The following is an 8,187-nucleotide window of genomic DNA, read 5'->3' as shown; positions in this document are numbered from 1 at the left end:
AAAGAGGGGGAAGAAGAAAATGCGAGTGAAAAATGTTCGTATGTGTTACAGGAACAAAATTTTAAAATTTGAGGATTATTTTATTTTAAGCACTAAAATCTTGCCCATTATTATAAAAACCAAAACACTGCCATGTATAATAAACTTCAGACTAAAATAGCCGTGGCATAATTCCATTTGCCATTTTCAGCAACAATCTCTCAAAGTATTTTCCATTTGCAGTTTTCCCCATAATAGCAGTTTAGAGTGTTTGTTAAAAAGCCTGGCTTGGAATCAGACTGTTCAGGTTTCAAATCCTGCCTCAGCCATTCTGTGTGTGCCCTTGTGCAAGTGACAGAACTGCTGCAGGGTCCCCTACCCCCTATACACGGGGTCATCGTCAGCCAGCTTCCTGGGCAGCTGTGCGGGTGAGATGAGATAATGCACATAAAGGGCAGAGCACAGAGGGCAGCCCACAGCGAGCTCCAAACAATGCCAGCTGCTGCACCGTGGCTGACACACCAGCATGCTGCAGCTAAGAAGGAGCACAGGAAACACTCAAGAAGAAGGGAAATAATTGGCCAATTCTGCTCTGTGGTAAAAGTGAACTGGTCACTTCTCCTTTCTCTGGTGCCCCTCCTTCCTTGGTCCCCGTGTGGAGGAGTCCCCAGTGTTACCTCTGGACTAGAGCGCGTAAGCCTGCACAGCACTAGCAGCACACCCTCTGCCCATCGTTAACCCGAGGGCATGGCTCTTTACACGGACTTGCGCCCCCTCCAATTATGTCCCCTGTGCTAAAGATTCAAGGTACAGATTAATAAGTAACTGGTCAGTTAAGTGGCCATACATGGGTATACAAAATACTTCCCTATATTTCCAGTGTATTACCTGTTGTAAACATTCGCCAAGGTCTTCATCATTTAATTTAATTTTCCCCAGGGATCCCGTTTTAAATTCAATGTTTTGAGCAGACCCAGTAAGAAACACTAAATTTCCTCTCTCTGTAGTCATTCGAGGCCTATATAATACAAACCAGAGAACGCATCGTTAATTAGGATATAATTTTTTTAAATATATTTTTATTGATTTCAGAAAAATCAATCATGAGACAGAATCATTGATCAGCTGCCTCCTACACACCTCACACTGGAGATTGAGCTTGCAGCCCAGACAGGTGCCCTGACCAAGAATTGAACAGTAACCTCCTGATTCATAGGTCAACGCTCAACCACTGAGCTATGCTGGCCGGGCAGAACATATAATTTTTAAATCCAAAAAATGGAGTTTCTCACTGAATATTTATAGACTGCATATAACTTCACTTTTGGTCAACTCAACTAAATTCTCCCTGTTCATACGCCATTCATTTCTCCGCAAATTTCCAAGAGATAGCTCCATTTTGCATACTTGCTTTATTTGCAAAATGATAAATAAATGATTTGTGTAGAAGATAATTCCACATATTTTTTCCTATTTCTTTTTAATATCATTATTTTTCTCAAGAAAAATTACTCCTTTGCTTATCTGGCTATTTGGGAAAATGGATGAGGAACAACCTTAGTCTATCAGCAGAAAAAATATGCATGGATCTACTTACTGTTGGAGGTCAGTAATCCTTGTTTGGCTCTGCAACTCAAGTCGTCCAGTTTCACCATCTGATTTTGCAAATGTCAATAAAATAACCACACTCCAAAGGAAAGATGAGGACATGTTCCTCACCAACCCTCCTAGGTTGTCGGGTAAGAGGGAGGCCACTCCAACCGAGTGTGGGAGTCTGGAGAAAACAGACCAGGCACGTGTACTTTGACCTCTGGAATATCCTGCAAGTTTTTAATTCTTTCTTCTTTGCCCTAGAAGGCTAGGTTGGTCTCCCTCCCCGCCTCCCGCCCCCCAGGGATGTAAATGATCTTAACTCTTCTGTACTCTTCAACCTTTAAGTGATGTACAACTTAATCATTATCTATTTGACCTTTGAAATGGTAACGCACTGCTTTGGAAACACTCACTAAAGCAATCCTTGCTTAAGAAGTAGCTGCCTTTTGCCCTAGCTGGTTTGGTTCAGTGGATAGAGTGTCAGCCTGTGGACTGAAGGGTCCTGGGTTTGATTCCAGTCAAGGGCACATGCCCAGGTTGTGGGGTCCGTCCCCGGTGGGGGGCATGCAGGAGGCAGCCAATCAATGGTTCTCTCTCATCATTGATATTTCTCTCTCTCGCTCTCCCTCTCCCTTCCTCTCTGAAATCAATATATATATATAATTTGAAGTAGCTGCCTTTTAACGAACGGTGCTGGGAAAATGTTTGCACGTTATCCACAGGCAGGACCCTTACCCTTCAGTGTACACAAAGATGAACTCAAAATGAATCAAATACCTAAATATAGGAGCTAAAACTATAACATTCTTAGAAGAAACACATAGGGGGAAAGCTTCATGACAGTGGATTTGGCAATGATTTCTTGGCTATGACACCAAAAAAGCAGGCAACAAAAAATAAATAAGTTGGACTACTTCAAAGTGAAAAACTTGTGTATCAAAGGACACCATTAGCAGAGTGTAAAGGCAACTCACACTCCGGTAAACGATATTTACAAATCATATATATGATAAGAGGTTAATATTCAGAATACACGGAGAATTCATAACTGGACAACAAAAAACAATCCAGTTGAGAAATTGGCAAAGGAATTTGTAAATCCAATGAAGATATACAAATGCCAAAAAGCACGTGAAAAGATGCTCAACATCATTAATCATTAGGAAAATGCAAATCAAAACCGCAGTGAGATATCACTTCACACCCATTAGGATGGCCACTGTCAGCAAACAAACAAACAAAAAAAACCACAGCAAGCTGTTGGTAGGATGTATAGAAATTAAAACCTTGTGCACTGTTGGTATAATGTTGCAACCACTATAAAACAGTACGGTGGTTCCTCAAAAAATTAAATACAGAATTACCATATAGTCTAGCATTGCCTGGACATATAGCCAATAGAATTGAAAACAGGAACTCAAAAATGTATTTGTACAATCATGTTCATAGCAGCATTATTCACAAAGGTAGCTAAAAGTTGCTAAAAGGTAGAAACAACCCAAGTGACCATTGGCAGATGTAAGTGGAAAAACAAAATGTGTTACCTACATACAATGCAATATTATTCAGCTTTACAAAGGAAGGAAATTCTGAAACATGCTACAACATGGATGATAATATGCTAAGTAAAATAAGCCAGACACAAAAAGACAAATACTCTATGATTCCACTTATAAAAGAACCTAAAGTAGTCAAAATCATTGAGACAGAAAATAAAATGGTGTTTTCTATGGCTCGGGGAAGGGACAATGGGAGTTATTGTTTAATGGGTATAGAATTTCACTTTGGAAAAATGAAAATAAGTTCTAAAGATGAATAATTATAATGGTTGCACAACAATGTGAATGTGTGTGATGCCACTAAATTTTAAAAATTATTAAAATGGAAATTTTATGTTATGTATATTTTATAACTTTTTAAAACTTGAAACCGGAATTAGGAAGATGGGATAGGAATTAGTTACTATACAAACTTTCTTAAGAAATAAAAGAGTGCTTTTGTATGAAGACACATTGGTTTTAAAATTTTTGAAAATAGTCTGTAAATTTTAGATAGCATCTATATAAAATTGCCCCCTTAAATAACGTGGTGCAATTTAATATTACAGAGAAATGTAACACTGTTTTACACCTGTTCTATTCAGCCTCAACAACAAAAATAGCTGGCAAGTTGTTGTTTATGCGAGGTGATACTGGGGTCAAGTGATGAGTTTTTTATTATTTTGTTGTTTTAAGAAATGAGTGTAACAACAATAAATGCCATTTCAAGTTGAATACATTTCTTTAAAGTTATATCAGTCCAAGGTTTGTTTAAAAGCTTAACTTTGGTTACAGGTGGGAGAAAAGCTCGACATTATGAACTATCTGTCAATTTTAGGATAAAACAGAATAGGTTAGAATCTCCCAACACAGGAAAATTCTAACTCTCTCAACTCAAAACATAGCTATGGTCAGGATTATATTTTTTAAAGATCACTGCACCTAGCAAATCTTTTCATGAAATAGCAAAGGTTTTCAGCATGATCTCCATAAGAACTTCCTCTTTTACTGGGTTTTCCTATTCCCAGAATGCATTCCACAAATATTCTGTATGTGCCCTTTACGTATTACACATGCTGCAAAATGACGGGAATACAAAGTGGAATACATTGCAGGTTTTTCCAGCTAAAGTCATGTCTAGGAAAGACCATATGGTTGAAGGATTAAGAACATGGGCTCTGGAGTTCATCTGGGTTCAAAGTCAGCCCCATCATTTCCTGTGGATCCTAAGTGTGCATTTAAATGTAAGAATAAGACACTAAAGAGTGGGTGATAAGCTCTGTGCATGGCTGATGTTCATTAACTAGTAGGCTTTATCATGGGGTGATTGACTGCCAATCAGGCAATTTCATTGGGGAACCCCAAATGTCATTTTTTAAGGAATTTTCTCCCCCTGGGCATATTCATTTTGTTCAGATAAAAAAATCCTTCAGTTTTCTACCTGGCTGAAGAAAGTTTCCTGGAAATTTTATTGCTAAATGTAAAGACTTTATTTAGCCCTTTGTTTTTTATCTTTTCTCCAAATTCTTAGAGAGTATTCCATTACTACATTAATATTGATGCACCCATCTTATATAAAAACTGCTGTTTGAAATTTTAACCCTGCATTTTGGCTTCTGTAAATGCTTGCTGGCTTAAATAATAAGGAAAATAAGACTACTCCCATTTCAGAGAGGCCATTAAACCTTCCCCAGATGAAGTTATCAGTGTTGGCACCAGGCCAAGCCTTTGGTCGAGATCTCAAAGCCCCAGCACATAGGGGCTCTTTAAGAACTTGCAAAGGGGACCGAACAGAACCCCATATTTGGGAGACAAAGAGGGTAAAAAGGTATAAATACAGGAAACTTCCTGCATGACTTCGCCCAGAATTCTAGAGACATTTTTCTCTGGCCCCCACATAATAACAATAATAATAAATGTAACTCCATCTCTCTAAGTGTTGCTTGGTTCTTCTCTGGTTTTCTGTAACAATATAATTTCTATAACTATTATATAAACACCAAAGTTTGTTTTTAATTTTTACTAGATTCATCCAAATGCCATTGTTTCATAGTCTTAATAAGCATTTATTGCAGACATATGAAACCCACAATGAGAGAAATTCAAAAGAAATAAAGGTCATGACCTTCTCTGGTTTGCAATAAAGGCATCTGTATAAATCTAGAAAGCAGTAATAAAGCAACATTATCAAAATGGGTGTGACAACATTGGACAAAATATATACCAATACACTGTTAGGAAAACAGTATGTATCAAACTGAAAATGAGATCCTAAACCCAGTTTGGGCAGACTACTGGCACAGTGGTTCTGTAAGTCCAGGAGGTCATTTTGGAGAAAAGTGATTGGGAGGCGGGATTTTTTTGGACTGGAACACGCAGCATTCCCCTGAGCAGGATGGTTCCCCGGATTCTTTGTCCGATGGAATCGAAGAATGACTCCACGGATGGAAGGTGGTATAGCAAACATGGAAATTTTATTGAAGAACAAGTACAGACTCCCACGTGGGGAAAGGGGAAGAATCTCACAATACAGATCCCCACGTGGGGAGGGAGAAAGAGTCCCACTGAGTTCCTTTTCCCTACGGCTTATAAAGGCTACAGATCTTGTTGCCTTGATATCCACACTGATTGGTCACTATTTCCTCGGACAGGTTACTATAGTAACTTCTGAGCTCAAAGGTCAAACCTCACTTCACATGTGAGGTTCTCCCCCCTCCTTCCTTATTGTTTTCCTATCCCCTTTGGGCTTTCTTCTTCTCCTTCTGGAGGCTTCCTTCCCTTTATTTTGTAAATATAGACCTTTTGCTGTTTCCAGCTCCCTCGTTCTATGGAAATGTACCGGTTGTAGCTTTTCAGCGCCCCTATTCACGTCCCCTATTCATTCCCCTCTGCAGCCCTGTGCTTCTGCCATGGTCCCCTTAGTTTCTACAATTTCTAAAATTTCCTAAGCCTGTCTTTTTCACCCCTAGAAATTCCTGTTTTAATTGATTATGGGCCTTAAGTGGCAGGTTGAAAATAGGGTACTGCTCATATATCTCGAGTGAAATAATCCTTAGTGATATTTCTGGTAAGCCTGCTGAATTTCCCGAGAGGGCTGGATCAGCGTGGCAGGTATGAGAATGAGGAAAGAGGGTTGAAATGGGGAGAGGTGTTTGGGAGGAAGAGTGGCAAGGTTCTCATACCCTCTGTTCCAGCTCCTGTCTCATTGCACAGCTTCAGTCTGGCTTTGGTGCTTTCTTTAGTCTCTTCATTTTCATATCAGTTTAAAACAAAACACTGTAGAATTAATCTGTGTTTTTAGTATTAATAAAAGCATTTGTGAATATAATATTCTCCTTTAACCTTATGATAATTCATTCTCTATTTCAGGGACATAACATTGTTTAAATAGTGTATGTATATATGCCAGTTTTGTGATTTTCTATAAAATTTCTGGGCAATATAATATTGCTTCAATTTTCTATTTATTTTCCATGAAGTATTGCATAAAATAATTGTGGAAATTCATGTAAGTTTAAAACTCCTCATTTTCTGATTTCATCTGAAATGCATTACCTTCTAGGAAGTTACCAAATCCACGACTACGGTGAACTGATCTCTCTGAATGCAGTGTGGTCTTGACTCAGGGAACATAATCCAGGCATTTGTTCTCCATGCTCATTACTGCACTGATTGCAATTATCCTTGAGTATAATGAAAAGGAATGATGAGTTAGTCATTACCATTTGAATAATTCAGGTTTGGCAGAGATTTTCCTGAGAAGGTAGACTGTTACACATTATTGAGGGTTTGGAGGACTTTCCTGCTTTTTTCCCCCCCAGATATTTTTCTAAAGTACAAAAATAAACAAGAGAATATAATCAGAAAATTCATATCCAGGGGAAGAACTATAATAGGGAAATAGGTCTTTAGGTAAGGACCATGGATGTGCTAATGCCACGTGTTACACACACACACACACGCACACACACACAGACAGACACACGCATAATGTATCTACTCAAGTTGTAGAAAACATAAAATACGTACTGGGAGGTCTTGTGAGAGAGGGACTGGCTAGGGATAGGGCACAGAGCGGAGGAAATAGAAATTGCTAGGATCAATGGCTCCAAAAGCCAGCGTGGAAACAAACACAGCTTGCTCTACCTCCCACAGCTCTGGTCACCAGAATTTCAGCACTTCCACTGCATTAATCCAAGGGTGGATTTACCATGGGTAAATGTTCCAGGTTCCTGGCATCCCTTTCCAAGGTAGCCTAAACAGAAGAAAGTAAGTTTTCTGCTTGGTGGCTTCTACAATTCCCTGAACAAGGCAATAAAGTGAGAGATGTAGACACCATTCATACTAGGATGAAAGGCAATGCAAAATGGTATTAACACTTCAGTGTGATTGATTGTAGCATTGTAGGTGGTAAACAATTGCAACCTATATTGCACCGGATCTTTGGAAAAGGAGGAAATGAATTTTTGTCGCAATGTGTTTTGTGTTTGATGAGAGGAAGAGAGCCAGGGAGGTAGGTGTGTCACCACTGAGGGGAAGGGAGAAGGAAGAGTCTGGGGTAGGTGGCCTTATAGAACGCTGCCTCCTGCGTTTTTAATTGGAAAGACACAAATGGAAGCAGGACAGAGGCATCTTTATCTGGTGATGGGAGGCTTTGCTCCCCTGATGGGATTTATGATGGGAGGAGTGTTTTAATGAGGCTGATGCCTTACAAAGGGCCATCACTCCCAGGGGATTTGTCCATTGAAGTGCCACACAGATCTGTGGGAAGATATAAGGTGTTGCCATCAAGGGCAGGAAGAAGGATGAGATGACCTCACCTCTCAGCTTTTCAGTGCCATTATTCTAAGATCTATAAAAAACCAAAACCTTTGTCCTTTTGTAAGTTTTCTTTCGCAGTGGCTTGGGCTATATTTATTACGGAAGTACTGCTAACTCAGGCTTTGTCAACAATTCCTAGACTATGTGTAGAGCAGACATAAACAATCCCCTAGGAGTGATACACAATTCGAGTATTAAATACTTTTCCTTTAACATCTACTAGTAATGTGCAATTCTTTTATTTTTAAGTTGTTTT

General features: G+C 39.2%; 1 pseudogene; it reads right to left on the bottom strand.

Moving 5' to 3' along the window:
• LOC102769218 overlaps nt 1-990 on the bottom strand; it is a 54,929-nt pseudogene extending 53,939 nt beyond the window's left edge.
• Nucleotides 991-8,187: the final 7,197 nt, after the last annotated feature.

Source organism: Myotis davidii, unplaced genomic scaffold (genome assembly GCF_000327345.1).
Source record: "Myotis davidii unplaced genomic scaffold, ASM32734v1 scaffold980, whole genome shotgun sequence".
NCBI lineage: Eukaryota > Metazoa > Chordata > Mammalia > Chiroptera > Vespertilionidae > Myotis > Myotis davidii.
The sequence above is the reverse complement of the archived record's forward strand: the minus strand, read 5'-3'. Positions and strand labels throughout refer to the sequence as shown.